The 25,785-nt window shown below is 45.3% G+C and overlaps 9 non-coding genes across 9 annotated transcripts; all 9 read right to left on the bottom strand.

The window, feature by feature from the left end:
• Positions 1-1,888: 1,888 nt before the first annotated feature.
• Positions 1,889-2,079, bottom strand: LOC130347300 (U2 spliceosomal RNA). Its single transcript, XR_008885261.1, has one exon. It is a non-coding gene; the product is annotated as a U2 spliceosomal RNA (small nuclear RNA).
• Positions 2,080-4,165: 2,086 nt separating this feature from the next.
• LOC130347299 (U2 spliceosomal RNA) lies at positions 4,166-4,356 on the bottom strand. Its single transcript, XR_008885260.1, has one exon. It is a non-coding gene; the product is annotated as a U2 spliceosomal RNA (small nuclear RNA).
• Positions 4,357-6,451: 2,095 nt separating this feature from the next.
• On the bottom strand, positions 6,452-6,642 carry LOC130347298 (U2 spliceosomal RNA). The gene has a single exon (XR_008885259.1). It is a non-coding gene; the product is annotated as a U2 spliceosomal RNA (small nuclear RNA).
• Positions 6,643-8,736: 2,094 nt separating this feature from the next.
• On the bottom strand, positions 8,737-8,927 carry LOC130347297 (U2 spliceosomal RNA). Its single transcript, XR_008885258.1, has one exon. It is a non-coding gene; the product is annotated as a U2 spliceosomal RNA (small nuclear RNA).
• Positions 8,928-11,019: 2,092 nt separating this feature from the next.
• On the bottom strand, positions 11,020-11,213 carry LOC130347247 (U2 spliceosomal RNA). Its single transcript, XR_008885213.1, has one exon. It is a non-coding gene; the product is annotated as a U2 spliceosomal RNA (small nuclear RNA).
• A 6,959-nt stretch (positions 11,214-18,172) lies between these two features.
• LOC130347295 (U2 spliceosomal RNA) lies at positions 18,173-18,363 on the bottom strand. The gene has a single exon (XR_008885257.1). It is a non-coding gene; the product is annotated as a U2 spliceosomal RNA (small nuclear RNA).
• Positions 18,364-20,462: 2,099 nt separating this feature from the next.
• LOC130347240 (U2 spliceosomal RNA) lies at positions 20,463-20,653 on the bottom strand. The gene has a single exon (XR_008885209.1). It is a non-coding gene; the product is annotated as a U2 spliceosomal RNA (small nuclear RNA).
• A 2,095-nt stretch (positions 20,654-22,748) lies between these two features.
• On the bottom strand, positions 22,749-22,939 carry LOC130347239 (U2 spliceosomal RNA). Its single transcript, XR_008885208.1, has one exon. It is a non-coding gene; the product is annotated as a U2 spliceosomal RNA (small nuclear RNA).
• A 2,097-nt stretch (positions 22,940-25,036) lies between these two features.
• Positions 25,037-25,227, bottom strand: LOC130347293 (U2 spliceosomal RNA). The gene has a single exon (XR_008885255.1). It is a non-coding gene; the product is annotated as a U2 spliceosomal RNA (small nuclear RNA).
• Between the last annotated feature and the right edge of the window lie 558 nt (positions 25,228-25,785).

Here is a 25,785-nt window from a genome sequence, read left to right as displayed (position 1 = left end):
TTTTTAAATGCAATCCATAACCCGGATTTGCCAGGAACCCTTCTTACTCCTCCTACTTGCATGTGACACTGGGCTTAGGATCTGCATAGGAAACACACACACAAGCACACACCTACCTTTGTTGCCTGCAGATGCCTCCTTGGCTGTCCCCAAACGGTATCAAACCAACACCCACGGGAAGCTGTAAGCATAGAGGACATGCCTGCACCCCATTGGACTTACCTGTGTGGGTTAAATCCGGGTTATTTGACAACCTATGGCGGTGATGGTTCTGCTCAGGCAGAGCAGTGCTGATGCTCCTCATAAAGCTGTCGCTGCTGTGAAGGTTCTAGGTGACATCACAATCCCTATGGTTACATACACAACAAAGCTGGGTTGTTGTTGTTTACACTCTGCAAGGCCTGTGGAAGTGAGTGACATCATAGCACTGTAGTTCTGAGGGTTCTAGATGGATGCAACAATCTCCTGTTGCTTCTATGAAGGCCATAATAGACGACATCACCAAACAGCTCCATAGTCACATACACAGCAAAGGAGAGATGTTGTTTACACCTAGTGATGTCAGTGGTATTGAGTGACATCACAGCACAGTGCTAAGGCTCCTGGGCCTGGACACAGCAGCGGCTGCAATATCTCAACGGAGAATACGTTTATATATATGTGTGTGTGTGCGCGTATATATATATATATATATATATATATATATATATTTCTCCGCCGAAATCACTTTTAAACCCATTTCCACCTTTTTTTCCCTTCTCTTCCTCTTACTTTTTTTTCACGTTTTTTTACGTTTTTCTCCTTTTCGCCTCTTTTCTGGGCGTATTATTCTTCTTTTTCTTCTTTTTTTTCGTCTAATGCATACCCCATCAGTGCAGCAATGCTTATTCAATACCGCCAGCAGATGGAGACACTGGGGGATAATTTTCTAAGGATTTATACTGATTTTTCCTGTCTGAATTTGTCGCACAGAAAGTTGCAGGCCAAATATGTGTGACATTTCTGCGACTTTAGCTTCTAGAGCATTTTTACAACATTATACATAGGTGCTGAATACATAAAAAGCGACTGTTCAGCGACAGACAAGTCGCATCGGCTGAAAGTAGGCCAGAATGTCAGTCCATGTTGGAGCAGGTTTAGATACAGTCTAAAGCATAGATCTCAAAGTCTGTGCACAGAATTTAGCAAGGGCCTCGCACCTTCTGATGCATCAGGTAGGTGCACTATAGCATAGCCTAACCCTCTGTACTTTGGTCTATATTGATGCGGGACATAGACAGCCAGCTGATGACCAATCCATTAGTGCAATGGATGGCTGGAAGCATTTGTCTTTGCCTTTGCAATACCACAGAAGCAATGCATGGTCAATGTACAGCAATGACACACCTGTGTGAACAGCCAGGAGACCCCCCCATGTTATGTTACATAGTTACATAGTTAGTACGGTCGAAAAAAGACATATGTCCATCAAGTTCAACCAGGGAATTAAGGGGTAGGGGTGTGGCGCGATATTGGGGAAGGGATGAGATTTTATATTTCTTCATAAGCATTAATCTTATTTTGTCAATTAGGAACATTCAGCACCCACCCGCTATCAAGGCAGCTGCCTATCATGTCATGCCCTACCTGCACAGGTGTGCTGGCTACTCAAATGATCCAATTAAGGAGGCCATTTAGTCAGCAGCAGCAGAAGTCCTGTGCCTGGACGCTCCAACAGCGGCCAGACAGAAGCAGAAGCAGCAGAAGCAGCAGCAGCACCACCTTTTGTTTTTTGGCTGCAGCAGCAGCAGCAGCAGCAGCAGCAGCAAGGCCCACAGGGCTGGCTAGCTGGCTAGCCAGCAAGCAGGTAGCAATGAAAGTAGGAATCTTTCTTTTTAACCCTGTAAGGGGGTGGTGCACTGTACCCGAAGATACTGCCATATCGGGTCAATGCATAGGGCGACGGAAGCAAGCTTCGAAATCGGCCCCCGTTCTCAAAAATCCATTTAATATATGGTCCCCAGATAGGGGACGTATCAGATATTAAACTGATAAGAACAGATACTACACTTGATCTTAGCCAAAAGGCCGAGAAGCGATAACCGTGAAAGGGGCGGGCCCAACAAGGTCCCCTTCATGGGCACTATCACTGCTTGCTGTCAGGGAGGCTGCCAGACAATTTTCCATGCACACTCTGGGCTGGGGGGCAGTCAACCACCAGTACACACAGCAGAACCTAAACCCATACCATTATTGCTAAGCAGCAAGACAGGGGCCCATTGCACTCCCACGGGGCCTTTTTAAATGCAATCCATAACCCGGATTTGCCAGGAACCCTTCTTACTCCTCCTACTTGCATGTGACACTGGGCTTAGGATCTGCATAGGAAACACACACACAAGCACACACCTACCTTTGTTGCCTGCAGATGCCTCCTTGGCTGTCCCCAAACGGTATCAAACCAACACCCACGGGAAGCTGTAAGCATAGAGGACATGCCTGCACCCCATTGGACTTACCTGTGTGGGTTAAATCCGGGTTATTTGACAACCTATGGCGGTGATGGTTCTGCTCAGGCAGAGCAGTGCTGATGCTCCTCATAAAGCTGTCGCTGCTGTGAAGGTTCTAGGTGACATCACAATCCCTATGGTTACATACACAACAAAGCTGGGTTGTTGTTGTTTACACTCTGCAAGGCCTGTGGAAGTGAGTGACATCATAGCACTGTAGTTCTGAGGGTTCTAGATGGATGCAACAATCTCCTGTTGCTTCTATGAAGGCCATAATAGACGACATCACCAAACAGCTCCATAGTCACATACACAGCAAAGGAGAGATGTTGTTTACACCTAGTGATGTCAGTGGTATTGAGTGACATCACAGCACAGTGCTAAGGCTCCTGGGCCTGGACACAGCAGCGGCTGCAATATCTCAACGGAGAATACGTTTATATATATGTGTGTGTGTGCGCGTATATATATATATATATATATATATATATATATATATATATATATTTCTCCGCCGAAATCACTTTTAAACCCATTTCCACCTTTTTTTCCCTTCTCTTCCTCTTACTTTTTTTTCACGTTTTTTTACGTTTTTCTCCTTTTCGCCTCTTTTCTGGGCGTATTATTCTTCTTTTTCTTCTTTTTTTTCGTCTAATGCATACCCCATCAGTGCAGCAATGCTTATTCAATACCGCCAGCAGATGGAGACACTGGGGGATAATTTTCTAAGGATTTATACTGATTTTTCCTGTCTGAATTTGTCGCACAGAAAGTTGCAGGCCAAATATGTGTGACATTTCTGCGACTTTAGCTTCTAGAGCATTTTTACAACATTATACATAGGTGCTGAATACATAAAAAGCGACTGTTCAGCGACAGACAAGTCGCATCGGCTGAAAGTAGGCCAGAATGTCAGTCCATGTTGGAGCAGGTTTAGATACAGTCTAAAGCATAGATCTCAAAGTCTGTGCACAGAATTTAGCAAGGGCCTCGCACCTTCTGATGCATCAGGTAGGTGCACTATAGCATAGCCTAACCCTCTGTACTTTGGTCTATATTGATGCGGGACATAGACAGCCAGCTGATGACCAATCCATTAGTGCAATGGATGGCTGGAAGCATTTGTCTTTGCCTTTGCAATACCACAGAAGCAATGCATGGTCAATGTACAGCAATGACACACCTGTGTGAACAGCCAGGAGACCCCCCCATGTTATGTTACATAGTTACATAGTTAGTACGGTCGAAAAAAGACATATGTCCATCAAGTTCAACCAGGGAATTAAGGGGTAGGGGTGTGGCGCGATATTGGGGAAGGGATGAGATTTTATATTTCTTCATAAGCATTAATCTTATTTTGTCAATTAGGAACATTCAGCACCCACCCGCTATCAAGGCAGCTGCCTATCATGTCATGCCCTACCTGCACAGGTGTGCTGGCTACTCAAATGATCCAATTAAGGAGGCCATTTAGTCAGCAGCAGCAGAAGTCCTGTGCCTGGACGCTCCAACAGCGGCCAGACACAAGCAGAAGCAGCAGCAGCACCACCTTTTGTTTTTTGGCTGCAGCAGCAGCAGCAGCAGCAGCAGCAGCAAGGCCCACAGGGCTGGCTAGCTGGCTAGCCAGCAAGCAGGTAGCAATGAAAGTAGGAATCTTTCTTTTTAACCCTGTAAGGGGGTGGTGCACTGTACCCGAAGATACTGCCATATCGGGTCAATGCATAGGGCGACGGAAGCAAGCTTCGAAATCGGCCCCCGTTCTCAAAAATCCATTTAATATATGGTCCCCAGATAGGGGACGTATCAGATATTAAACTGATAAGAACAGATACTACACTTGATCTTAGCCAAAAGGCCGAGAAGCGATAACCGTGAAAGGGGCGGGCCCAACAAGGTCCCCTTCATGGGCACTATCACTGCTTGCTGTCAGGGAGGCTGCCAGACAATTTTCCATGCACACTCTGGGCTGGGGGGCAGTCAACCACCAGTACACACAGCAGAACCTAAACCCATACCATTATTGCTAAGCAGCAAGACAGGGGCCCATTGCACTCCCACGGGGCCTTTTTAAATGCAATCCATAACCCGGATTTGCCAGGAACCCTTCTTACTCCTCCTACTTGCATGTGACACTGGGCTTAGGATCTGCATAGGAAACACACACACAAGCACACACCTACCTTTGTTGCCTGCAGATGCCTCCTTGGCTGTCCCCAAACGGTATCAAACCAACACCCACGGGAAGCTGTAAGCATAGAGGACATGCCTGCACCCCATTGGACTTACCTGTGTGGGTTAAATCCGGGTTATTTGACAACCTATGGCGGTGATGGTTCTGCTCAGGCAGAGCAGTGCTGATGCTCCTCATAAAGCTGTCGCTGCTGTGAAGGTTCTAGGTGACATCACAATCCCTATGGTTACATACACAACAAAGCTGGGTTGTTGTTGTTTACACTCTGCAAGGCCTGTGGAAGTGAGTGACATCATAGCACTGTAGTTCTGAGGGTTCTAGATGGATGCAACAATCTCCTGTTGCTTCTATGAAGGCCATAATAGACGACATCACCAAACAGCTCCATAGTCACATACACAGCAAAGGAGAGATGTTGTTTACACCTAGTGATGTCAGTGGTATTGAGTGACATCACAGCACAGTGCTAAGGCTCCTGGGCCTGGACACAGCAGCGGCTGCAATATCTCAACGGAGAATACGTTTATATATATGTGTGTGTGTGCGCGTATATATATATATATATATATATATATATATATATATATATATATTTCTCCGCCGAAATCACTTTTAAACCCATTTCCACCTTTTTTTCCCTTCTCTTCCTCTTACTTTTTTTTCACGTTTTTTTACGTTTTTCTCCTTTTCGCCTCTTTTCTGGGCGTATTATTCTTCTTTTTCTTCTTTTTTTTCGTCTAATGCATACCCCATCAGTGCAGCAATGCTTATTCAATACCGCCAGCAGATGGAGACACTGGGGGATAATTTTCTAAGGATTTATACTGATTTTTCCTGTCTGAATTTGTCGCACAGAAAGTTGCAGGCCAAATATGTGTGACATTTCTGCGACTTTAGCTTCTAGAGCATTTTTACAACATTATACATAGGTGCTGAATACATAAAAAGCGACTGTTCAGCGACAGACAAGTCGCATCGGCTGAAAGTAGGCCAGAATGTCAGTCCATGTTGGAGCAGGTTTAGATACAGTCTAAAGCATAGATCTCAAAGTCTGTGCACAGAATTTAGCAAGGGCCTCGCACCTTCTGATGCATCAGGTAGGTGCACTATAGCATAGCCTAACCCTCTGTACTTTGGTCTATATTGATGCGGGACATAGACAGCCAGCTGATGACCAATCCATTAGTGCAATGGATGGCTGGAAGCATTTGTCTTTGCCTTTGCAATACCACAGAAGCAATGCATGGTCAATGTACAGCAATGACACACCTGTGTGAACAGCCAGGAGACCCCCCCATGTTATGTTACATAGTTACATAGTTAGTACGGTCGAAAAAAGACATATGTCCATCAAGTTCAACCAGGGAATTAAGGGGTAGGGGTGTGGCGCGATATTGGGGAAGGGATGAGATTTTATATTTCTTCATAAGCATTAATCTTATTTTGTCAATTAGGAACATTCAGCACCCACCCGCTATCAAGGCAGCTGCCTATCATGTCATGCCCTACCTGCACAGGTGTGCTGGCTACTCAAATGATCCAATTAAGGAGGCCATTTAGTCAGCAGCAGCAGAAGTCCTGTGCCTGGACGCTCCAACAGCGGCCAGACACAAGCAGAAGCAGCAGAAGCAGCAGCAGCACCACCTTTTGTTTTTTGGCTGCAGCAGCAGCAGCAGCAGCAGCAGCAGCAAGGCCCACAGGGCTGGCTAGCTGGCTAGCCAGCAAGCAGGTAGCAATGAAAGTAGGAATCTTTCTTTTTAACCCTGTAAGGGGGTGGTGCACTGTACCCGAAGATACTGCCATATCGGGTCAATGCATAGGGCGACGGAAGCAAGCTTCGAAATCGGCCCCCGTTCTCAAAAATCCATTTAATATATGGTCCCCAGATAGGGGACGTATCAGATATTAAACTGATAAGAACAGATACTACACTTGATCTTAGCCAAAAGGCCGAGAAGCGATAACCGTGAAAGGGGCGGGCCCAACAAGGTCCCCTTCATGGGCACTATCACTGCTTGCTGTCAGGGAGGCTGCCAGACAATTTTCCATGCACACTCTGGGCTGGGGGGCAGTCAACCACCAGTACACACAGCAGAACCTAAACCCATACCATTATTGCTAAGCAGCAAGACAGGGGCCCATTGCACTCCCACGGGGCCTTTTTAAATGCAATCCATAACCCGGATTTGCCAGGAACCCTTCTTACTCCTCCTACTTGCATGTGACACTGGGCTTAGGATCTGCATAGGAAACACACACACAAGCACACACCTACCTTTGTTGCCTGCAGATGCCTCCTTGGCTGTCCCCAAACGGTATCAAACCAACACCCACGGGAAGCTGTAAGCATAGAGGACATGCCTGCACCCCATTGGACTTACCTGTGTGGGTTAAATCCGGGTTATTTGACAACCTATGGCGGTGATGGTTCTGCTCAGGCAGAGCAGTGCTGATGCTCCTCATAAAGCTGTCGCTGCTGTGAAGGTTCTAGGTGACATCACAATCCCTATGGTTACATACACAACAAAGCTGGGTTGTTGTTGTTTACACTCTGCAAGGCCTGTGGAAGTGAGTGACATCATAGCACTGTAGTTCTGAGGGTTCTAGATGGATGCAACAATCTCCTGTTGCTTCTATGAAGGCCATAATAGACGACATCACCAAACAGCTCCATAGTCACATACACAGCAAAGGAGAGATGTTGTTTACACCTAGTGATGTCAGTGGTATTGAGTGACATCACAGCACAGTGCTAAGGCTCCTGGGCCTGGACACAGCAGCGGCTGCAATATCTCAACGGAGAATACGTTTATATATATGTGTGTGTGTGCGCGTATATATATATATATATATATATATATATATATATATATATATATATATATTCTCCGCCGAAATCACTTTTAAACCCATTTCCACCTTTTTTTCCCTTCTCTTCCTCTTACTTTTTTTTCACGTTTTTTTACGTTTTTCTCCTTTTCGCCTCTTTTCTGGGCGTATTATTCTTCTTTTTCTTCTTTTTTTTCGTCTAATGCATACCCCATCAGTGCAGCAATGCTTATTCAATACCGCCAGCAGATGGAGACACTGGGGGATAATTTTCTAAGGATTTATACTGATTTTTCCTGTCTGAATTTGTCGCACAGAAAGTTGCAGGCCAAATATGTGTGACATTTCTGCGACTTTAGCTTCTAGAGCATTTTTACAACATTATACATAGGTGCTGAATACATAAAAAGCGACTGTTCAGCGACAGACAAGTCGCATCGGCTGAAAGTAGGCCAGAATGTCAGTCCATGTTGGAGCAGGTTTAGATACAGTCTAAAGCATAGATCTCAAAGTCTGTGCACAGAATTTAGCAAGGGCCTCGCACCTTCTGATGCATCAGGTAGGTGCACTATAGCATAGCCTAACCCTCTGTACTTTGGTCTATATTGATGCGGGACATAGACAGCCAGCTGATGACCAATCCATTAGTGCAATGGATGGCTGGAAGCATTTGTCTTTGCCTTTGCAATACCACAGAAGCAATGCATGGTCAATGTACAGCAATGACACACCTGTGTGAACAGCCAGGAGACCCCCCCATGTTATGTTACATAGTTACATAGTTAGTACGGTCGAAAAAAGACATATGTCCATCAAGTTCAACCAGGGAATTAAGGGGTAGGGGTGTGGCGCGATATTGGGGAAGGGATGAGATTTTATATTTCTTCATAAGCATTAATCTTATTTTGTCAATTAGGAACATTCAGCACCCACCCGCTATCAAGGCAGCTGCCTATCATGTCATGCCCTACCTGCACAGGTGTGCTGGCTACTCAAATGATCCAATTAAGGAGGCCATTTAGTCAGCAGCAGCAGAAGTCCTGTGCCTGGACGCTCCAACAGCGGCCAGACACAAGCAGAAGCAGCAGAAGCAGCAGCAGCACCACCTTTTGTTTTTTGGCTGCAGCAGCAGCAGCAGCAGCAGCAAGGCCCACAGGGCTGGCTAGCTGGCTAGCCAGCAAGCAGGTAGCAATGAAAGTAGGAATCTTTCTTTTTAACCCTGTAAGGGGGTGGTGCACTGTACCCGAAGATACTGCCATATCGGGTCAATGCATAGGGCGACGGAAGCAAGCTTCGAAATCGGCCCCCGTTCTCAAAAATCCATTTAATATATGGTCCCCAGATAGGGGACGTATCAGATATTAAACTGATAAGAACAGATACTACACTTGATCTTAGCCAAAAGGCCGAGAAGCGATAACCGTGAAAGGGGCGGGCCCAACAAGGTCCCCTTCATGGGCACTATCACTGCTTGCTGTCAGGGAGGCTGCCAGACAATTTTCCATGCACACTCTGGGCTGGGGGGCAGTCAACCACCAGTACACACAGCAGAACCTAAACCCATACCATTATTGCTAAGCAGCAAGACAGGGGCCCATTGCACTCCCACGGGGCCTTTTTAAATGCAATCCATAACCCGGATTTGCCAGGAACCCTTCTTACTCCTCCTACTTGCATGTGACACTGGGCTTAGGATCTGCATAGGAAACACACACACAAGCACACACCTACCTTTGTTGCCTGCAGATGCCTCCTTGGCTGTCCCCAAACGGTATCAAACCAACACCCACGGGAAGCTGTAAGCATAGAGGACATGCCTGCACCCCATTGGACTTACCTGTGTGGGTTAAATCCGGGTTATTTGACAACCTATGGCGGTGATGGTTCTGCTCAGGCAGAGCAGTGCTGATGCTCCTCATAAAGCTGTCGCTGCTGTGAAGGTTCTAGGTGACATCACAATCCCTATGGTTACATACACAACAAAGCTGGGTTGTTGTTGTTTACACTCTGCAAGGCCTGTGGAAGTATGTGACATCATAGCACTGTAGTTCTGAGGGTTCTAGATGGATGCAACAATCTCCTGTTGCTTCTATGAAGGCCATAATAGACGACATCACCAAACAGCTCCATAGTCACATACACAGCAAAGGAGAGATGTTGTTTACACCTAGTGATGTCAGTGGTATTGAGTGACATCACAGCACAGTGCTAAGGCTCCTGGGCCTGGACACAGCAGCGGCTGCAATATCTCAACGGAGAATACGTTTATATATATGTGTGTGTGTGCGCGTATATATATATATATATATATATATATATATATATATTCTCCGCCGAAATCACTTTTAAACCCATTTCCACCTTTTTTTCCCTTCTCTTCCTCTTACTTTTTTTTCACGTTTTTTTACGTTTTTCTCCTTTTCGCCTCTTTTCTGGGCGTATTATTCTTCTTTTTCTTCTTTTTTTTCGTCTAATGCATACCCCATCAGTGCAGCAATGCTTATTCAATACCGCCAGCAGATGGAGACACTGGGGGATAATTTTCTAAGGATTTATACTGATTTTTCCTGTCTGAATTTGTCGCACAGAAAGTTGCAGGCCAAATATGTGTGACATTTCTGCGACTTTAGCTTCTAGAGCATTTTTACAACATTATACATAGGTGCTGAATACATAAAAAGCGACTGTTCAGCGACAGACAAGTCGCATCGGCTGAAAGTAGGCCAGAATGTCAGTCCATGTTGGAGCAGGTTTAGATACAGTCTAAAGCATAGATCTCAAAGTCTGTGCACAGAATTTAGCAAGGGCCTCGCACCTTCTGATGCATCAGGTAGGTGCACTATAGCATAGCCTAACCCTCTGTACTTTGGTCTATATTGATGCGGGACATAGACAGCCAGCTGATGACCAATCCATTAGTGCAATGGATGGCTGGAAGCATTTGTCTTTGCCTTTGCAATACCACAGAAGCAATGCATGGTCAATGTACAGCAATGACACACCTGTGTGAACAGCCAGGAGACCCCCCCATGTTATGTTACATAGTTACATAGTTAGTACGGTCGAAAAAAGACATATGTCCATCAAGTTCAACCAGGGAATTAAGGGGTAGGGGTGTGGCGCGATATTGGGGAAGGGATGAGATTTTATATTTCTTCATAAGCATTAATCTTATTTTGTCAATTAGGAACATTCAGCACCCACCCGCTATCAAGGCAGCTGCCTATCATGTCATGCCCTACCTGCACAGGTGTGCTGGCTACTCAAATGATCCAATTAAGGAGGCCATTTAGTCAGCAGCAGCAGAAGTCCTGTGCCTGGACGCTCCAACAGCGGCCAGACACAAGCAGAAGCAGCAGAAGCAGCAGCAGCACCACCTTTTGTTTTTTGGCTGCAGCAGCAGCAGCAGCAGCAGCAGCAGCAGCAGCAAGGCCCACAGGGCTGGCTAGCTGGCTAGCCAGCAAGCAGGTAGCAATGAAAGTAGGAATCTTTCTTTTTAACCCTGTAAGGGGGTGGTGCACTGTACCCGAAGATACTGCCATATCGGGTCAATGCATAGGGCGACGGAAGCAAGCTTCGAAATCGGCCCCCGTTCTCAAAAATCCATTTAATATATGGTCCCCAGATAGGGGACGTATCAGATATTAAACTGATAAGAACAGATTTTTTTTTTTTTTTTTTTTTTTTTTTTTTTTATAAACCTTCAGGTTTAGACTAAACACCACTTAGATAACGCGTCATTTTTGACTCATGGTAAAGTCTAACTCATCATTAGGTCATTCTTTATTTGTTCAAAGCAAATTCAAAACAAATTCAAATACCATCACCATTACACCCTTACAACATGTCTCCACTTCAAAAATTTCCATATCCCCTCTGCATCTATTTCACCTAATTTCTTTTTATCACGTAAATAAACGGTGTACAACCTATCCAGAATCATTCTTAAACTTCCTTCCACAGTCACATCTTTTCTCTTAAACACATATAAATTTCTAACATCCCACAAGACTTCCTTCACAATCGCCAACAACACAAACAACACTCTTTCATTCTTTCTTCCAATCATACTAAGACCAAACATCACAACCTCATATGACAACCTATTTATCCCAGTCAACTCCTTACACAACGGACCTATCCCTCTCCATACATTCTGAGCCATGTCACAATTCCAAATCACATGCATCACACTTTCAACCCCACTACAATCTTCCCTCGGACATATTTCACTCCTTCCAATACCTCTATTCCTTTGGAACTCTCTTACTGGTAGGGCTCCATGCAAACACTGCCATCCTATCTCTCTCTGTCTATTTGATATTCCATCTGTCATTAAACTCTTCCACACCTTAGACACATCCTGGCCTCTTACCATATTAATCGGACACTCCACCTCACTTGCGGCGACATACCCAAACACATTCTTCTTACTTTCAAACAACTCTTTTCTCACACCAATCAACCTATAACTCTCCAAAAACTTTTCCACATACAAATACCAACTCGGGCACACAAACGCATAAGGCACTCTCAAATCTCTCTCCAGCCAACCTAATTTGCATAACACACGCCCACCTAAATATCTCAACATACATGCAAAATTCTTTTCTCCTCTCATCATCCTTCTAACCGCAAACACCACATTCACCCCCAAATACACATCTAGATTTGGAAAACCCATTCCACCCTTACTACCATCCTTCATCACAACTTCTCTCCTCACTCTTTCCACTTTTGTACCCCAAAAAAACACAAACAAAATTCTTTTTAACTTCCTTAAAACCATATAACTTGGCGGAAACACTATTGCCACATACAATAAAATAGGCAATATTACACTTTTCACAACCAGCACTTTCCCAACCATAGACAAATCTCTCAACCTCCAAAGACTCAATTTTTTGGACACTCTCTTCTCTACATCATCCCAACTTTCTCTCCCATCCAATCTTTCATCCATTTTAACACCTAAAACCTGAATACCACCTTCAATATTCTTCATACCCACATCCTCACTTCCTTGCATACTACCAAAACATTTATACTCACTTTTGTCCCAATTCACCTTAAACCCAGACGCTCCACAAAACAATCCAACTAGTAACTTTGCCCTTCTCATAACAGCCACAGACTCTCCCAAAATACACACATCATCCATGTAGGCCAAAACTTTGACTTCTCTCCCACCACTCCCTGGAATTTTTAACCCTCTAACACACTTATCCCGCCGCAACATCTCTAATAATGGCTCCATAGCACATATAAAAGCCATAGGGGACAACGGACAACCCTGCCTTACACCAGAACATACTTTCACCTTCTCAGACATCCAACCATTTATCAAAACCTTACTATATACTCCATCATACAGCATCCTTACAACATTTACAAAATCACCCGGGAATCCCATTCTCACTAATACTCTAAACAAAAACCTATGTGACAGATGATCAAACGCCTTTTCAAAATCTATCGACATCACTCTAACCTCCTGTTTCCTACTCATACTATCCCATAACAAATCTCTCAACAAACACAAATTTTCATTTATTCTTCTCCCAGGCACTCCACACACTTGTTCTTCTCCAATCACCTGCTCAACCACATCTCTCATCCTATTTGTAATTATTTTAGCAAACACCTTATAATCTACATTCAACAAAGTTATCGGCCTCCAATTCCTCACATCATTCACATCACCTTTCTTATAAATCAACACAACCACTCCACTCTTCATACTTTCCACCATTCTCTCCTTCCTCCACATATACCTATACACTTCCACCAAATCATCCTTCACAACATCCCAAATCCAAGCATAAAATTCAACAGGCAACCCATCCTCTCCAGGCGTTTTATTTCTTGACATACTATCCACAGTCCTCTTCACTTCCTCCTCTCCAATCTCTCTCATCAGAGTCCCATATTCACTACCATCCACCCTCTTATCAAGCACTCTCAACACTTCATCCTGCAAGTCCTCTTCACAATCTTTTACCGCATACAACTCTTCATAAAAAATTTTAACCACTCCCAACACAGCTTTACCTTTAACCAGACAGCCATCATCATCATACACTCTTACCATATCCTCTCTCTTCCCAATAACTTTTTTAAAGAAATATCTCGAACATTTCTCATCTTTCTCTAACTTATCAAGTTTTGCTTGATACATCAACTCTTTACCTTTCTCATTCAACCAATTTTTTAGATCACTCTTCACAACTTCAATCTGCTCACCCACACTCCAGCCATACTTCTTTAACTTATTGAGAAACACCAATCTTTTATTCAACCATTCATACTTCTTCTTCCTCCCAGCATTCCGCTTATATCCCTCTCTTTTAAAGAAAACTTTTGTTTGACCCTTAACCCATTCCCACCAACACAATATATCAGGAAAATCATTCTTTTTCTTACACCAACCCCTATACTTATTAACATATCTATCATACACTCCTTCCACTTCCAACAATTTAACATTTAATTTCCATACACCCCTCCCACTCACACAATCTGCATCCAATACTAACTCACAACACACATACTCATGATCTGAATATCCTACTTTTTCTTGCATATAATTCTTACATAACACACCCTTAGACACAAAACACATATCAAGTCTGGAACTATGACTTCCACTATCAGAATAATATGTATCTAACAAAGGACACACTCCACACGCTTCAGCCACATCCTTTAACTTAAAGTCACACACCATACTTTTAAGAATATTCCCAGATACATCCACATTCCCCTCAATTTCACAATTGAAATCCCCCACCCACACCAAAGGTATTTTACCCGGCAGAAACCTCTTAATTACCTCCAACAACCCCACCCGCTCCTCCCTCCTTACCGGCGCATACACATTTATCAACCTAAATTTAACCCCCTGCACCTTAACCTCCACCATGATACACCTCCCCTCCTCTATTACCACATAACTACAAACTTCAAACTTAAAGCTCTTAAAAAGCACCCCTACCCCATCATTCCTATTATGCCCAGACACCGACCAAACAGCAGGACCATAAGCCCATTCTCCCTTCCCCGGAATATCATTTAGCCCACATTCCTGCAAACAAATAATGTCCGCTTTTTTCCCTGCCAAGTCCTCCAAAATTACTGTCCTTCTGACTTTACTTCTAAAGACTCTAACGTTTATAGAACCGACTAAAAAAGACATACCACCATCTTAACAACCCTAAGGAAGAATTTGACAGAAAAGAAGAAAGTTATTTAGGTAGCTTTCCTCAGCGGTGTGGGAGAAGCTTCTCCCGCAGAGCACGCATCCATGTCGCTCTCAGATAGCGGTTGATACCGATTGTCCGTAGCCACCAGCGTCGACTCCATCTGTCCACCAGAAAGCTTCCTGGCCGTCTTCTTGGGGGGACGAAAAAGATCAAAGTCATCCTCTCTCTCTCTATGTCTCTCCTCACGGTCTTCACCCTCAGAAGAAGACCACTCTTCAATTTGCGGCGACTCCTCAGCCGGGGGACTGGGAGCATCCTCAATCTCCCCTTCTTCCACTTGCACCGCCATTTGCTCCTCCTCCACCACCTTCACTTGCTCCTCTACCACCACAGGACTCTGTACCTCTCCAATAATAACGCTCTCTCTTGCAGGAACCACTGCAGCCGCAGCTGCAGCTGCCCTCATCCTCTCCACCATTTCCTCTTCCATTCTCCTCTCCTCCTCCCTCCTCTTCAACACTGGACAGTTCTTGTACACATGGCCAGCTTCCCCACATAGGTCACAGGTCCTCGGGTGTGGACATGCACCCGCCTCATGCCCCGGTTGCTTACAGTTCCTGCATTTCTTACTGCCAGGGCAGGCCTCCTTCACATGTCCAAACAATAGACAATTTCTACAGAAAGATGGCTGTCCGTAGTAATAGAGATAACCTCTGAAACCAGCAATGGTAAAGTTCGCCGGAGGGTGCTTAACGCCTCCAATGCAATCTCCATCAAGCCGCAACTTCACAAAGAACTTATACGTGCCATTAAATACACCAATGCTGCTTGTCTGCTTAGTACCACCAGCAATAGACTCACAATAGATGCTCAAGAAGTTCTTAATCATAGAGACATCAACAAACGGATTGTACATGTGGATAAACAAAGTCTTTGTCCCCATTTCAAAAAGGGGATAAAAGGACACATCCCGCAAAACCTCACTTCCACTGTTCCGTTTTAAGCACTCATAAAAGTTCTGGCAGTCAGCATCATATAAGAAGGACACGTCATAAATACCTTGGCGCTTGTTCTCCTGGACACAAAAGAGGTCGCTCAAGGAAAATCCTGCCAGTCGCTCCACAATGGTATGGCCGATGTATTCAATGCTGTTTCTTAGACGATCCGTGGTTAGCACCTTGATGCGTACGGTCTTCTCCACTGCAGACATGTTGGATCCAGCCATCTTTCCAAATCTGTCGGTAACGAGTACCACAGTCTTGATCACCTACGCAGCTAGTCGCGGCGCAGTTCACTCGCACCCTCAGCGCCGACCGAGGCAATAAACCCCGATCTTAGCCAAAAGGCCGAGAAGCGATAACCGTGAAAGGGGCGGGCCCAACAAGGTCCCCTTCATGGGCACTATCACTGCTTGCTGTCAGGGAGGCTGCCAGACAATTTTCCATGCACACTCTGGGCTGGGGGGCAGTCAACCACCAGTACACACAGCAGAACCTAAACCCATACCATTATTGCTAAGCAGCAAGACAGGGGCCCATTGCACTCCCACGGGGCCTTTTTAAATGCAATCCATAACCCGGATTTGCCAGGAACCCTTCTTACTCCTCCTACTTGCATGTGACACTGGGCTTAGGATCTGCATAGGAAACACACACACAAGCACACACCTACCTTTGTTGCCTGCAGATGCCTCCTTGGCTGTCCCCAAACGGTATCAAACCAACACCCACGGGAAGCTGTAAGCATAGAGGACATGCCTGCACCCCATTGGACTTACCTGTGTGGGTTAAATCCGGGTTATTTGACAACCTATGGCGGTGATGGTTCTGCTCAGGCAGAGCAGTGCTGATGCTCCTCATAAAGCTGTCGCTGCTGTGAAGGTTCTAGGTGACATCACAATCCCTATGGTTACATACACAACAAAGCTGGGTTGTTGTTGTTTACACTCTGCAAGGCCTGTGGAAGTGAGTGACATCATAGCACTGTAGTTCTGAGGGTTCTAGATGGATGCAACAATCTCCTGTTGCTTCTATGAAGGCCATAATAGACGACATCACCAAACAGCTCCATAGTCACATACACAGCAAAGGAGAGATGTTGTTTACACCTAGTGATGTCAGTGGTATTGAGTGACATCACAGCACAGTGCTAAGGCTCCTGGGCCTGGACACAGCAGCGGCTGCAATATCTCAACGGAGAATACGTTTATATATATGTGTGTGTGTGCGCGTATATATATATATATATATATATATATATATATATATATATATATTTCTCCGCCGAAATCACTTTTAAACCCATTTCCACCTTTTTTTCCCTTCTCTTCCTCTTACTTTTTTTTCACGTTTTTTTACGTTTTTCTCCTTTTCGCCTCTTTTCTGGGCGTATTATTCTTCTTTTTCTTCTTTTTTTTCGTCTAATGCATACCCCATCAGTGCAGCAATGCTTATTCAATACCGCCAGCAGATGGAGACACTGGGGGATAATTTTCTAAGGATTTATACTGATTTTTCCTGTCTGAATTTGTCGCACAGAAAGTTGCAGGCCAAATATGTGTGACATTTCTGCGACTTTAGCTTCTAGAGCATTTTTACAACATTATACATAGGTGCTGAATACATAAAAAGCGACTGTTCAGCGACAGACAAGTCGCATCGGCTGAAAGTAGGCCAGAATGTCAGTCCATGTTGGAGCAGGTTTAGATACAGTCTAAAGCATAGATCTCAAAGTCTGTGCACAGAATTTAGCAAGGGCCTCGCACCTTCTGATGCATCAGGTAGGTGCACTATAGCATAGCCTAACCCTCTGTACTTTGGTCTATATTGATGCGGGACATAGACAGCCAGCTGATGACCAATCCATTAGTGCAATGGATGGCTGGAAGCATTTGTCTTTGCCTTTGCAATACCACAGAAGCAATGCATGGTCAATGTACAGCAATGACACACCTGTGTGAACAGCCAGGAGACCCCCCCCCCCCCCCATGTTATGTTACATAGTTACATAGTTAGTACGGTCGAAAAAAGACATATGTCCATCAAGTTCAACCAGGGAATTAAGGGGTAGGGGTGTGGCGCGATATTGGGGAAGGGATGAGATTTTATATTTCTTCATAAGCATTAATCTTATTTTGTCAATTAGGAACATTCAGCACCCACCCGCTATCAAGGCAGCTGCCTATCATGTCATGCCCTACCTGCACAGGTGTGCTGGCTACTCAAATGATCCAATTAAGGAGGCCATTTAGTCAGCAGCAGCAGAAGTCCTGTGCCTGGACGCTCCAACAGCGGCCAGACACAAGCAGAAGCAGCAGAAGCAGCAGCAGCACCACCTTTTGTTTTTTGGCTGCAGCAGCAGCAGCAGCAGCAGCAGCAGCAAGGCCCACAGGGCTGGCTAGCTGGCTAGCCAGCAAGCAGGTAGCAATGAAAGTAGGAATCTTTCTTTTTAACCCTGTAAGGGGGTGGTGCACTGTACCCGAAGATACTGCCATATCGGGTCAATGCATAGGGCGACGGAAGCAAGCTTCGAAATCGGCCCCCGTTCTCAAAAATCCATTTAATATATGGTCCCCAGATAGGGGACGTATCAGATATTAAACTGATAAGAACAGATACTACACTTGATCTTAGCCAAAAGGCCGAGAAGCGATAACCGTGAAAGGGGCGGGCCCAACAAGGTCCCCTTCATGGGCACTATCACTGCTTGCTGTCAGGGAGGCTGCCAGACAATTTTCCATGCACACTCTGGGCTGGGGGGCAGTCAACCACCAGTACACACAGCAGAACCTAAACCCATACCATTATTGCTAAGCAGCAAGACAGGGGCCCATTGCACTCCCACGGGGCCTTTTTAAATGCAATCCATAACCCGGATTTGCCAGGAACCCTTCTTACTCCTCCTACTTGCATGTGACACTGGGCTTAGGATCTGCATAGGAAACACACACACAAGCACACACCTACCTTTGTTGCCTGCAGATGCCTCCTTGGCTGTCCCCAAACGGTATCAAACCAACACCCACGGGAAGCTGTAAGCATAGAGGACATGCCTGCACCCCATTGGACTTACCTGTGTGGGTTAAATCCGGGTTATTTGACAACCTATGGCGGTGATGGTTCTGCTCAGGCAGAGCAGTGCTGATGCTCCTCATAAAGCTGTCGCTGCTGTGAAGGTTCTAGGTGACATCACAATCCCTATGGTTACATACACAACAAAGCTGGGTTGTTGTTGTTTACACTCTGCAAGGCCTGTGGAAGTGAGTGACATCATAGCACTGTAGTTCTGAGGGTTCTAGATGGATGCAACAATCTCCTGTTGCTTCTATGAAGGCCATAATAGACGACATCACCAAACAGCTCCATAGTCACATACACAGCAAAGGAGAGATGTTGTTTACACCTAGTGATGTCAGTGGTATTGAGTGACATCACAGCACAGTGCTAAGGCTCCTGGGCCTGGACACAGCAGCGGCTGCAATATCTCAACGGAGAATACGTTTATATATATGTGTGTGTGTGCGCGTATATATATATATATATATATATATATATATATATATATATATATATATTTCTCCGCCGAAATCACTTTTAAACCCATTTCCACCTTTTTTTCCCTTCTCTTCCTCTTACTTTTTTTTCACGTTTTTTTACGTTTTTCTCCTTTTCGCCTCTTTTCTGGGCGTATTATTCTTCTTTTTCTTCTTTTTTTTCGTCTAATGCATACCCCATCAGTGCAGCAATGCTTATTCAATACCGCCAGCAGATGGAGACACTGGGGGATAATTTTCTAAGGATTTATACTGATTTTTCCTGTCTGAATTTGTCGCACAGAAAGTTGCAGGCCAAATATGTGTGACATTTCTGCGACTTTAGCTTCTAGAGCATTTTTACAACATTATACATAGGTGCTGAATACATAAAAAGCGACTGTTCAGCGACAGACAAGTCGCATCGGCTGAAAGTAGGCCAGAATGTCAGTCCATGTTGGAGCAGGTTTAGATACAGTCTAAAGCATAGATCTCAAAGTCTGTGCACAGAATTTAGCAAGGGCCTCGCACCTTCTGATGCATCAGGTAGGTGCACTATAGCATAGCCTAACCCTCTGTACTTTGGTCTATATTGATGCGGGACATAGACAGCCAGCTGATGACCAATCCATTAGTGCAATGGATGGCTGGAAGCATTTGTCTTTGCCTTTGCAATACCACAGAAGCAATGCATGGTCAATGTACAGCAATGACACACCTGTGTGAACAGCCAGGAGACCCCCCCATGTTATGTTACATAGTTACATAGTTAGTACGGTCGAAAAAAGACATATGTCCATCAAGTTCAACCAGGGAATTAAGGGGTAGGGGTGTGGCGCGATATTGGGGAAGGGATGAGATTTTATATTTCTTCATAAGCATTAATCTTATTTTGTCAATTAGGAACATTCAGCACCCACCCGCTATCAAGGCAGCTGCCTATCATGTCATGCCCTACCTGCACAGGTGTGCTGGCTACTCAAATGATCCAATTAAGGAGGCCATTTAGTCAGCAGCAGCAGAAGTCCTGTGCCTGGACGCTCCAACAGCGGCCAGACACAAGCAGAAGCAGCAGAAGCAGCAGCAGCACCACCTTTTGTTTTTTGGCTGCAGCAGCAGCAGCAGCAGCAGCAGCAGCAAGGCCCACAGGGCTGGCTAGCTGGCTAGCCAGCAAGCAGGTAGCAATGAAAGTAGGAATCTTTCTTTTTAACCCTGTAAGGGGGTGGTGCACTGTACCCGAAGATACTGCCATATCGGGTCAATGCATAGGGCGACGGAAGCAAGCTTCGAAATCGGCCCCCGTTCTCAAAAATCCATTTAATATATGGTCCCCAGATAGGGGACGTATCAGATATTAAACTGATAAGAACAGATACTACACTTTATCTTAGCCAAAAGGCCGAGAAGCGATAACCGTGAAAGGGGCGGGCCCAACAAGGTCCCCTTCATGGGCACTATCACTGCTTGCTGTCAGGGAGGCTGCCAGACAATTTTCCATGCACACTCTGGGCTGGGGGGCAGTCAACCACCAGTACACACAGCAGAACCTAAACCCATACCATTATTGCTAAGCAGCAAGACAGGGGCCCATTGCACTCCCACGGGGCCTTTTTAAATGCAATCCATAACCCGGATTTGCCAGGAACCCTTCTTACTCCTCCTACTTGCATGTGACACTGGGCTTAGGATCTGCATAGGAAACACACACACAAGCACACACCTACCTTTGTTGCCTGCAGATGCCTCCTTGGCTGTCCCCAAACGGTATCAAACCAACACCCACGGGAAGCTGTAAGCATAGAGGACATGCCTGCACCCCATTGGACTTACCTGTGTGGGTTAAATCCGGGTTATTTGACAACCTATGGCGGTGATGGTTCTGCTCAGGCAGAGCAGTGCTGATGCTCCTCATAAAGCTGTCGCTGCTGTGAAGGTTCTAGGTGACATCACAATCCCTATGGTTACATACACAACAAAGCTGGGTTGTTGTTGTTTACACTCTGCAAGGCCTGTGGAAGTGAGTGACATCATAGCACTGTAGTTCTGAGGGTTCTAGATGGATGCAACAATCTCCTGTTGCTTCTATGAAGGCCATAATAGACGACATCACCAAACAGCTCCATAGTCACATACACAGCAAAGGAGAGATGTTGTTTACACCTAGTGATGTCAGTGGTATTGAGTGACATCACAGCACAGTGCTAAGGCTCCTGGGCCTGGACACAGCAGCGGCTGCAATATCTCAACGGAGAATACGTTTATATATATGTGTGTGTGTGCGCGTATATATATATATATATATATATATATATATATATATATATATATTTCTCCGCCGAAATCACTTTTAAACCCATTTCCACCTTTTTTTCCCTTCTCTTCCTCTTACTTTTTTTTCACGTTTTTTTACGTTTTTCTCCTTTTCGCCTCTTTTCTGGGCGTATTATTCTTCTTTTTCTTCTTTTTTTTCGTCTAATGCATACCCCATCAGTGCAGCAATGCTTATTCAATACCGCCAGCAGATGGAGACACTGGGGGATAATTTTCTAAGGATTTATACTGATTTTTCCTGTCTGAATTTGTCGCACAGAAAGTTGCAGGCCAAATATGTGTGACATTTCTGCGACTTTAGCTTCTAGAGCATTTTTACAACATTATACATAGGTGCTGAATACATAAAAAGCGACTGTTCAGCGACAGACAAGTCGCATCGGCTGAAAGTAGGCCAGAATGTCAGTCCATGTTGGAGCAGGTTTAGATACAGTCTAAAGCATAGATCTCAAAGTCTGTGCACAGAATTTAGCAAGGGCCTCGCACCTTCTGATGCATCAGGTAGGTGCACTATAGCATAGCCTAACCCTCTGTACTTTGGTCTATATTGATGCGGGACATAGACAGCCAGCTGATGACCAATCCATTAGTGCAATGGATGGCTGGAAGCATTTGTCTTTGCCTTTGCAATACCACAGAAGCAATGCATGGTCAATGTACAGCAATGACACACCTGTGTGAACAGCCAGGAGACCCCCCCATGTTATGTTACATAGTTACATAGTTAGTACGGTCGAAAAAAGACATATGTCCATCAAGTTCAACCAGGGAATTAAGGGGTAGGGGTGTGGCGCGATATTGGGGAAGGGATGAGATTTTATATTTCTTCATAAGCATTAATCTTATTTTGTCAATTAGGAACATTCAGCACCCACCCGCTATCAAGGCAGCTGCCTATCATGTCATGCCCTACCTGCACAGGTGTGCTGGCTACTCAAATGATCCAATTAAGGAGGCCATTTAGTCAGCAGCAGCAGAAGTCCTGTGCCTGGACGCTCCAACAGCGGCCAGACACAAGCAGAAGCAGCAGAAGCAGCAGCAGCACCACCTTTTGTTTTTTGGCTGCAGCAGCAGCAGCAGCAGCAGCAGCAGCAAGGCCCACAGGGCTGGCTAGCTGGCTAGCCAGCAAGCAGGTAGCAATGAAAGTAGGAATCTTTCTTTTTAACCCTGTAAGGGGGTGGTGCACTGTACCCGAAGATACTGCCATATCGGGTCAATGCATAGGGCGACGGAAGCAAGCTTCGAAATCGGCCCCCGTTCTCAAAAATCCATTTAATATATGGTCCCCAGATAGGGGACGTATCAGATATTAAACTGATAAGAACAGATACTACACTTTATCTTAGCCAAAAGGCCGAGAAGCGATAACCGTGAAAGGGGCGGGCCCAACAAGGTCCCCTTCATGGGCACTATCACTGCTTGCTGTCAGGGAGGCTGCCAGACAATTTTCCATGCACACTCTGGGCTGGGGGGCAGTCAACCACCAGTACACACAGCAGAACCTAAACCCATACCATTATTGCTAAGCAGCAAGACAGGGGCCCATTGCACTCCCACGGGGCCTTTTTAAATGCAATCCATAACCCGGATTTGCCAGGAACCCTTCTTACTCCTCCTACTTGCATGTGACACTGGGCTTAGGATCTGCATAGGAAACACACACACAAGCACACACCTACCTTTGTTGCCTGCAGATGCCTCCTTGGCTGTCCCCAAACGGTATCAAACCAACACCCACGGGAAGCTGTAAGCATAGAGGACATGCCTGCACCCCATTGGACTTACCTGTGTGGGTTAAATCCGGGTTATTTGACAACCTATGGCGGTGATGGTTCTGCTCAGGCAGAGCAGTGCTGATGCTCCTCATAAAGCTGTCGCTGCTGTGAAGGTTCTAGGTGACATCACAATCCCTATGGTTACATACACAACAAAGCTGGGTTGTTGTTGTTTACACTCTGCAAGGCCTGTGGAAGTGAGTGACATCATAGCACTGTAGTTCTGAGGGTTCTAGATGGATGCAACAATCTCCTGTTGCTTCTATGAAGGCCGTAATAGACAACATCACCAAACAGCTCCATAGTCACATACACAGCAAAGGAGAGATGTTGTTTACACCTAGTGATGTCAGTGGTATTGAGTGACATCACAGCACAGTGCTAAGGCTCCTGGGCCTGGACACAGCAGCGGCTGCAATATCTCAACGGAGAATACGTTTATATCTATGTGTGTGTGTGCGCATATATATATATATATATATATATATATATATATATATATATATATATATATATTTCTCCGCCGAAATCACTTTTAAACCCATTTCCACCTTTTTTTCCCTTCTCTTCCTCTTACTTTTTTTTCACGTTTTTTTACGTTTTTCTCCTTTTCGCCTCTTTTCTGGGCGTATTATTCTTCTTTTTCTTCTTTTTTTTCGTCTAATGCATACCCCATCAGTGCAGCAATGCTTATTCAATACCGCCAGCAGATGGAGACACTGGGGGATAATTTTCTAAGGATTTATACTGATTTTTCCTGTCTGAATTTGTCGCACAGAAAGTTGCAGGCCAAATATGTGTGACATTTCTGCGACTTTAGCTTCTAGAGCATTTTTACAACATTATACATAGGTGCTGAATACATAAAAAGCGACTGTTCAGCGACAGACAAGTCGCATCGGCTGAAAGTAGGCCAGAATGTCAGTCCATGTTGGAGCAGGTTTAGATACAGTCTAAAGCATAGATCTCAAAGTCTGTGCACAGAATTTAGCAAGGGCCTCGCACCTTCTGATGCATCAGGTAGGTGCACTATAGCATAGCCTAACCCTCTGTACTTTGGTCTATATTGATGCGGGACATAGACAGCCAGCTGATGACCAATCCATTAGTGCAATGGATGGCTGGAAGCATTTGTCTTTGCCTTTGCAATACCACAGAAGCAATGCATGGTCAATGTACAGCAATGACACACCTGTGTGAACAGCCAGGAGACCCCCCCATGTTATGTTACATAGTTACATAGTTAGTACGGTCGAAAAAAGACATATGTCCATCAAGTTCAACCAGGGAATTAAGGGGTAGGGGTGTGGCGCGATATTGGGGAAGGGATGAGATTTTATATTTCTTCATAAGCATTAATCTTATTTTGTCAATTAGGAACATTCAGCACCCACCCGCTATCAAGGCAGCTGCCTATCATGTCATGCCCTACCTGCACAGGTGTGCTGGCTACTCAAATGATCCAATTAAGGAGGCCATTTAGTCAGCAGCAGCAGAAGTCCTGTGCCTGGACGCTCCAACAGCGGCCAGACACAAGCAGAAGCAGCAGAAGCAGCAGCAGCACCACCTTTTGTTTTTTGGCTGCTGCAGCAGCAGCAGCAGCAGCAAGGCCCACAGGGCTGGCTAGCTGGCTAGCCAGCAAGCAGGTAGCAATGAAAGTAGGAATCTTTCTTTTTAACCCTGTAAGGGGGTGGTGCACTGTACCCGAAGATACTGCCATATCGGGTCAATGCATAGGGCGACGGAAGCAAGCTTCGAAATCGGCCCCCGTTCTCAAAAATCCATTTAATATATGGTCCCCAGATAGGGGACGTATCAGATATTAAACTGATAAGAACAGATACTACACTTGATCTTAGCCAAAAGGCCGAGAAGCGATAACCGTGAAAGGGGCGGGCCCAACAAGGTCCCCTTCATGGGCACTATCACTGCTTGCTGTCAGGGAGGCTGCCAGACAATTTTCCATGCACACTCTGGGCTGGGGGGCAGTCAACCACCAGTACACACAGCAGAACCTAAACCCATACCATTATTGCTAAGCAGCAAGACAGGGGCCCATTGCACTCCCACGGGGCCTTTTTAAATGCAATCCATAACCCGGATTTGCCAGGAACCCTTCTTACTCCTCCTACTTGCATGTGACACTGGGCTTAGGATCTGCATAGGAAACACACACACAAGCACACACCTACCTTTGTTGCCTGCAGATGCCTCCTTGGCTGTCCCCAAACGGTATCAAACCAACACCCACGGGAAGCTGTAAGCATAGAGGACATGCCTGCACCCCATTGGACTTACCTGTGTGGGTTAAATCCGGGTTATTTGACAACCTATGGCGGTGATGGTTCTGCTCAGGCAGAGCAGTGCTGATGCTCCTCATAAAGCTGTCGCTGCTGTGAAGGTTCTAGGTGACATCACAATCCCTATGGTTACATAC

This window comes from Hyla sarda, unplaced genomic scaffold, assembly GCF_029499605.1.
Source record: "Hyla sarda isolate aHylSar1 unplaced genomic scaffold, aHylSar1.hap1 scaffold_827, whole genome shotgun sequence".
Taxonomy (NCBI): Eukaryota; Metazoa; Chordata; class Amphibia; order Anura; family Hylidae; genus Hyla; species Hyla sarda.
This window is presented reverse-complemented; position numbering and strand designations above follow the sequence as displayed.